Raw genomic sequence first — 8,101 nt, 5'->3', positions numbered from 1 at the left:
GTGTTTGTTAGCCATCTATATGTCTTTTTTGGAGAAATGTCTGTTTAGGACTTCTCCCTGCTTTTTGATTGGGTTGTTTATTTTTCTGGTATTGAGTTGTATGAGCTGCTTGTATATTTTGGAAATTAATTCTTTGTCAGTTGTTTCATTTGCTCTTATTTTATCCCATTCTGAGGGTTGTCTTTTCATCTTATTTGTAGCTTCCTTTGCTGTGCAAAAGTTTTTGGTTTAATTAGGTCCCACTTGTTTATTCTTGTTTTTATTTCCATTACTATGCAAGATGGGTCATAGAAGATCTTGCTTTGATTTGTCACTGAGTGTTCTGCCTATGTTTTCCTCAGAGTTTTATAATTTCTGTTCTTATGCTTAGGTCTTTAATCCATTCTAAGTTTATCTTTGTGTATGGCATTAGGAAGTGTTCTAATTTCATTCTTTTGGATGTAGCTGTCCAGTTTTACCAGCACCAATTATTGAAGAGACTGTCTTTGCCTCATTGTATATTCTTGCCTCCTTTGTCAAAACTAAGGTACCCGTAGTTGCATGGGTTTATCTCTGGGCTCTCTATCTCATTCTGTTCGTCTATATTTCTGTTTTTCTGCCAGTACTGACTTGATGGCTATAGCTTTGTAGTATAGTCTGAAGTCAGGATGGTTGATTCTTCCAGCTCCATTCTTCTTTCTTGACTGATTTGGCTATTCAGGGTCTTTTGTACAAATTTCCATATGAGTTGTGAAATTTTTTTGTTCTAGTTCTGTGAAAAATGCCATTGGTAATTTGATAGGGATCACATCGAATCTGTAGATTGCATTTGGTAGTATAGCCATTTTTGCAACATTGATTCTTCCTACCTAGGAATATGGAATAGCTCTCCATCTGTTTGTATCATCTTTGATTTCTTTCATCAATGTCTTATAATTTTCCATATACAGGTCCTATGTCTCCTTAAGTAGGTTTATTCCTAGATATTTTATTCTTTTTGTTGCAATGGTGAATGGGATTGATTCCTTAATTTCACTTTCTGATTTTTTGTTGTTCTTATATTGGAATGCAAGAGATTTCCATGTATTGATTTCGTATTGTGCACCTTTCTTGAATTCACTGATTAGCTCTAGTAATTTTCTGATAGTTTATTTTGGGTTTTCTATGTATAGTATCATGTCATCTGCAAACAGTGAGAGTTTTATTTCTTCTTTTTAAAACTGGATTCCTTTTATTTCTTCTTCTTCTCAAATTGCCATAGCTAGGACTACGTTGAATAATAGTGGTGAGAGTGGACACCCTTGTCTTGTTCCTGATGTTAGAGGGAATGCTTTTAGTTTTTCACCATTGAGAATAATGTTTGCTATGGGCTTACCGTATCGTATATGGTCTTTACTGTGTTGAAGTAAGTTCCTTCTCTGCCCATTTTTTGAAGCGTTTTAATCATAAATGGGTGCTGAATTTTGTCAAAGGCTTTTTTTTCTGCGTCTATTGAGATTATCATATGGTTTTTATCTTTCAATTTGTTAATATGGTGTATCACATTGATTGATTTGCATATATTGAAGAATCCTTGCATCCTTGCAATAAATCTGACTTGATAATGGTGTATGAGCCTTTAATGTGTTGTTAAATTCTATCTGCTAGACTTTTGTTGAAGATTTTTGCATCTATGTTCCTCAGTGATACTGGTCTGTAATTTTCTTTTTTTGTGTTGTCTTTGCCTGGTTTTGGTATCAGGGTGATTGTGGCCTTGTAGAATGAGTTTTCAAGTGTTCTTTCCTTTGTAATTTTTTGGAAGAGTTTCAGAAAAACAAGACTTAGTTCTTCTCTAAATGTTGGATAGAATTCCTCTGTGAAGCCATCTGGCCCTGGGCTATTGTTTTTGGGAGGGTTTTTTTCTTTTTTTTTTTTTTAATCACAGTTTTGATTTCAGTGTTTGTAATTGGCCTGTTCATTATTTCTATTTCTTCCTGGTTCAGACTTCGGAGGTTGAACTTTTCTAAGAATCTGTCCATTTCCTCTAGGTTGTCCATTTTATTAGCATATAGTTGTTCATAATATTCTCTTATATCCTTTGTCTTTCCATGTTGTCTATTGTAATCTCTCTTTTTTCATTTCTAATTTTGTTGATTTGATTTTCTCCCTTTTTTTCTTAATGAGTCTGGCTAGTGGTTTGTCAACTTTATCTTCTCAAAGAACCAGCTTTTAGTTTTATTAATCTTTGCTATTGCTTCCTTCATTTCTTTTTCATTTATTTCTGCTCTTTCCTTTTTGATTTCTTTCCTTCTGCTGACTTGCCAACTTTAGGTTTTGTTTTTTTTTTTTGGTTCTTCTCTTTCCAGTTGCTTTAGATGTAGAGTTAGGTTGTCTATTCAATGCTTTTCTTGTTTCTTGAGGTAGAATTGTATCATTATAAACTTCCCTCTTAGAACTGCTTTGGCTGAATCCCATAGGTTTTGGGTAGTCGTGTTTTTATTGACATTTGCTTCTAGGAATCTTTTGATTTCTTTTATTTCTTTAGTAACCTCTTTGTTATCTAGTAATGTATTGTTTAATCTCCATGAGTTTGTGTGTTTTTGCAGTTTTTTCCCTGTAGTTGATATCTAGTCTCATAGTGTCATCATCAGAGAAGATGCTTAATAAGATTTTCTAAAATTTATTGAGGCTTGATTTGTGGCCCAAGATGTGGTCTATCCTGGAGGATGCTCCATGTGCACTTGAGAAGAAAGTATATTCTGTATTTGGATGAAAAGTCCTGAAGATATAAATTAGATCCATTTGGTCTAATGTTTCATCTAAGGTTTGTGTTTCCTTGTTGATTCTCTGTTTTGATGATTTTTCCGTAAGTGGGGTGTTAAAGTCCCCTTCCATTACTATGTTACTTTTGATTTCCCCTCTTATGCCTGTTAATGTTTGCCTTATGTATTGAGGTGCTCCTATGTTGGGTGCATATTTATAATTGTTATGTCTTCTTCTTGGATTGATCCATTGATCATTATGTAGTGTCCTTCTTTGTCTCTTATAATATTCTTTATTTTAAAGTTTATTTATTCTGAAATAAGGATTACCACTCTGACTTTTTCACATAGAATATCTTTTCCCATCCTTTTACTTTCAGTCTGTATGTGTCTCTAGGTCTGAAGTGGGTCTCTTGTAGACAATATATATATGGGTCTTATTTTTTTATCCAATCAGTCAGTCTATATCTTTTGGTTGGTGCATTCTATCCATTTACATTTAAGGTAATTATTGATACATATGTTCCTATTGGCATTTTCTTGATTGTTTTGGCTTTGTTTTTGTAGGTCTTTCCTTTCTCTTGTGTTTACTGGCTATATAAGTCCCTTTAGTATTTATTGTAAGCCTGGTTTGGTGGTGCTAAATTCTCTTAACTTCTGCTTGCCTGTAAAACTTTTGATTTTTCCATCAATTTTGAATGAGATCTTTGCTGGGTATAGTAATCTTTATTGTGGATTTTTCTCTTTCAGTACTTTAAATATATCCTGCCATTCCCTTCTGGCCTGCAGAGTTTCTGAGGAAAGATCTGCTATTAATTGTATGGGTTTTCCCTTGTATGCTACTTGTTCTTTTTTCCTTGCTGCTTTTAATATTCTTTTTTTGTGCTTAATCTCTGTTAGCTTGATTAATATGTGTCTTGATGTGTTTCTCCTTGGGTTTATCCTGTAAGGGACTGTCTGCACTTCTTAGAATTGATTGACTATTTCCTTTCACATGTTGCAGAACTTTTCAACTATAATTTCTTCAAATTTTTTCTCAGTGCCTTTCTTTTTTTCTTCTTCCTCTGGGACCCCTATAACTTGAATGTTGGTACATTTAATATTGTCCTAAAGGTCTCTGAGGCTCTCCTCAATTCTTTTCCCTTTATTCTGCTCTTCAGCAGTTATTTCCACCATTCTCTCTTCCGGCTCCCTCCTCATTCAGAGGAATAACCTCAGTTATTCTGCTATTGGTTCCTTCTAGAGTATTTTAAATTTCAGTAATTGTGTTTTCATCTCTGTTTGCTTATTGTTTATTTCTTCTATGCTCTTTGTGATTATATTAGCTGTGTTAAATAGTTCTTACATTTTCTCCATTCTATTTTCAAGTCTTTGAAGCATCTTTACTCCAAATTATTCTGAATTCTCTTCCAGATAGGTTGCTTATTTCCTCTTTGTTTATTTGATCTTGTGAGTTTCTATCTTGTTCTTTCATTTGTGCTGTATTTCTCTGTCTTTTCTTTCTTTTTTTTTTTCTTAACTTGCTCCTCTTGAGGTCTCATTTCCCCAGGCTTTAGTGTTGTATTCCCTCTTCCTTTTGGTTTTTGCCCTTGGAGGGAAAGGTTGATTGAGTAGTTTGTGTTGATTTCTTGTTAGGGGTGACTTGTGCTTGTGTTCTAATGGGAGGAAATCAAGCAGATCAAGCAGGTAATTATAGACATAATGGGAAATGTACACATGCTTCCACACATACAATTATAACCAAAGTATTCTAAAGGAAAGAGTACAGGACACTGACTTGGTGAACAAGGGAAACCAAAAATGATATTAGCCAATTAACAGCAGAGCTAGCTATTGCTCAATCTGGATATGTGAGAATGAGCAGAGGGCCAACTGGGGAATACAGCAAAGACAGCTCAACAATTTAACTTATTTGGTGAAAAAAGAAAGAGTAAAGGAAACAAGGGAGAAGACAAGAAGAGGAAAAAAAAGAGGAGAAGGGAGGGAACAGAGAAAATGAGAGAGTGAAAGAGTGGGTAGGAAAAAAGAGAGAAAAGAAACAATAGAAAAGCAAAGATAAATAGACATATGTGAAAAAGATTTATATATGTTCATGAATAGCTACAGCCAGTAAAGAACTATAGGAAAAACAGTTGAATATATAAAAAACAAAATCAAAGAACTCATCAAAAAAAAATGTGAACAAAAATAAAAAAAATCTTAAAAAGATTTTTTTTTATAACAAGAAAAATAAAAAGGAAAACCCCACAGCACCACAAAAGGCTAATATGAAGGTAGAAATATTCAGGGGGAATAAACAGCGTGATTTATAAAAATAAATAAAAAAGTTCTTAAAGTCGTAGTTCTTGGTTGTAGAGTCTGCCTGTGTTGATGGGGTTGGTTGGTGTCCCGTGTTGTTTTCCTGATTGGGAGAGCTTGTGTCTGTGTTCTGGCTGATGGAGCTGGATCTCATCTCTCTGAAGAGCAGTGCAGCGTCCAATAGGAGATTTTCTGGTGTCTATGGGTTCAGTATGTCTTCGGGTAGTCCTTCTGGTTTTGGTCGTGTTAGACACATCTATTTCTGCAGCTGCTTCAAAGTGGCCCTCTCAGCATATCTTCACATCCGCCAGCCCCTCACTTGTCTCTGGGATCATTGCCGGTGCTTCTGTTCTGCCCTGCACGGCTGGCTGAAGCCTGCTAGGTAGGGTTTTGGGTGGGTCTTTTCTCAGCTCCCCAACTGTGCCCTCTGCATTGGGGAGGCTTGTGTGCACTTGTTCCATCTCACCGGCCTGCCCTTTTTGTCATGGGGCTTGTGTGTTCCCCTCTCGACGTACACCCCCGGCCGGCCCTTTGCACCTCAAGGGTCTTGTGTGCTGGAGAGGTTTATATGCCTCCCCACTCTTGGTTCCCCAAGCCTGCCGTCTGGTTGGGGCCACAGTCTGAACTATTAACGGGCTGAGAAGTGCAGCTTTCTCTGTTTTCTGCCTTCCAAGTCCCTGCTTTGTTCAGTTTTCCAAGATTCCACAGCTCCCCCTTGGCCCTGCCTGCAAGAGAGCTTCCCTGTTCATGCGAACTCTTGTTTCAGGCCTCCCTCCCTCCCCAGGGCACAAGTTCCTTTCCAGAAATTCTCCATGTTTTCCCTTTTTATGTCTCCATCCTCTCTCCCATCTCATTTCAGGGAGCTTAGCCTGTCCCCCTGGAGGCCTGGGGTCTTCTGCTGTTGCCTAGAGGTTGCTTTGTAGGGGTTGTTCCATATCTTGATGAATTTTTGATGTATTTATGGGGAAGCTGGTGATCGCCCCATCTTACTCCTCCATCATCTTCTTCTGCCCTGCATAAAAGATTTTAATTTTGGTAAAGTCCACTTTATCATTTTTCTCATTGGTGAATTGTGATTTAATGCAAAGCGTTTGCCTGGCCCTAGATTCCAATGATTTCTCCTATTTTTTTTCTAAAAGTTTTCTGTTTTATATTTAAGTTTTTTGTCCTTTTTGAGTTAATGTTTTTTTTTTTTAGCTTTCATTTTATTTTTTATTTTTTTACTTTATTTTACTTTATAATACTGTATTGGTTTTGCCATACATCAACATGGATCTGCCACAGGTGTACACGTGTTCCCAATCCTGAACCCCCCTCCCCTGCTCCCTCCCCATACCATCCCTCTGGGTCATCCCAGTGCACCAGCCCCAAGCATCCTGTATCCTATATCGAACCTAGACTGGTGATTTGTTTCTTATATGATATTATACATGTTTCAATGCCATTCTCTCAAATCATCCCACCCTCTCCCTCTCCCACAGAGTCCAAAAGACTGTTCTATACATCTGTGTCTTTTTTGCTGTCTCGCATACAGGGTTATCATTACCATCTTTCTAAATTCCATATATATGTGTTAGTATACTGTATTGGTGTTTTTCTTTCTGGCTTACTTCACTCTGTATAATCGGCTCTAGTTTCATCCACCTCATTAGAACTGATTCAAATGTATTCTTTTTAATGGCTGAGTAATACTCCATTGTGTATATGTACCACCGGTTTCTTATCCATTCATCTGCCGATGGACATCTAGGTTGCTTCCATGTCCTGGCTATTATAAACAGTGCTGCGATGAACATTGGGATACATGTGTCTCTTTGAATTCTGGTTTTCTCGGTGTGTATGCCCAGCAGTGGGATTAATTTTTGAATAAGGGGTGAGACTTACTTTGCTGTTCATTATTTTGCTTATGGATACCCAGTCACTCCAGCATCATTGTTGAAAAGGCTTCCATGGAGTTGTTTTAGTACCTTTGTCAAAACCAGTTGGGCATATTTGTGTGGTTCTTTACCCTGTTCCATTGATGTACATGTCTGTGTCTACCATTCATCAATACCATACAGTGTTGATTACTGCAGCTATAGAATCAGTCTTAAAATCTGGTGAGCTTGTTCCTCTCAATTCATTCTTCTTGGTCAAAATTGTTTACCTCTTCCAGTTCCTTTGCATTTCTATATAAATTTTAGAATAATCTTGCCTATTCTTCAAATAATGTCTTGCTAAAATTTTGATAGGAATTGTGTTAAACCTAGTATCAACTTAACGGAGAACTGACTTCTTTATTATCTTGAGACTTCCAAGCCTTGACAATGTGTCTCTTTATTTATTTAGCCTTTGACTTCTTACATCAGCATTTTTCAGTTTTCAGCAAATAATTTCTATATATGTTTTGTTAGATTTATATATTGCCGAAATATTTTAAAATTTTAAAGACTTGTAAAATGATATTATTTTAAAATGTCTGTGTCCATATGCTCATTGCTTGAATATACACATGCAATTGATTTTTCCTTTCCATTTATCTTCTATCCTGCAATCTTGCTGAGCTCACTCTGAAGTAATTTTATAGGTTTCTTAGGATTTTGTACACAGATGACGATATCACCTGCAAATAAATAGAGTCTCTTGGTCATAGTGTATAAATCTCTTCCAATTAATGGATTTTATATTTGTATACTTATTTCTTAGCTGAGTAGTGGATATAAGGATTTTCATTATTCTTTCTTATGAAAGAATAATGCACTATGCTAATGAATTTTGTGTCTGCACTCATGAGAAGTCCTAGTTCTGTATCTTCTTTTTCTGCTTATTTTTATTCCTGTCTTCATGTCCTCAAGAGTCAGGAAGATGCCTTCCTCTTTTATTCTCTAGATGAGATTGTATAGAATCAGTGTTCTTTCTTTTTATTTATTTTTAAACTTTTTAGTTTGTATTGGAGTATAGCCTATTAACAATATTGTGATAGCTTCAGGTGGACATAAAAGGTACTCAACCATATATATCATTCATTTTAAATTGTTGGGTAAAATTCTCCAGTAAAAAGATTTTCCTGGAGATTTATTTTTTGGGTGTTTAAAAAATTACAA

Source organism: Ovis aries, chromosome 9, assembly GCF_016772045.2.
Source record: "Ovis aries strain OAR_USU_Benz2616 breed Rambouillet chromosome 9, ARS-UI_Ramb_v3.0, whole genome shotgun sequence".
NCBI classification, from domain to species: domain Eukaryota; kingdom Metazoa; phylum Chordata; class Mammalia; order Artiodactyla; family Bovidae; genus Ovis; species Ovis aries.
This window is presented reverse-complemented; position numbering follows the sequence as displayed.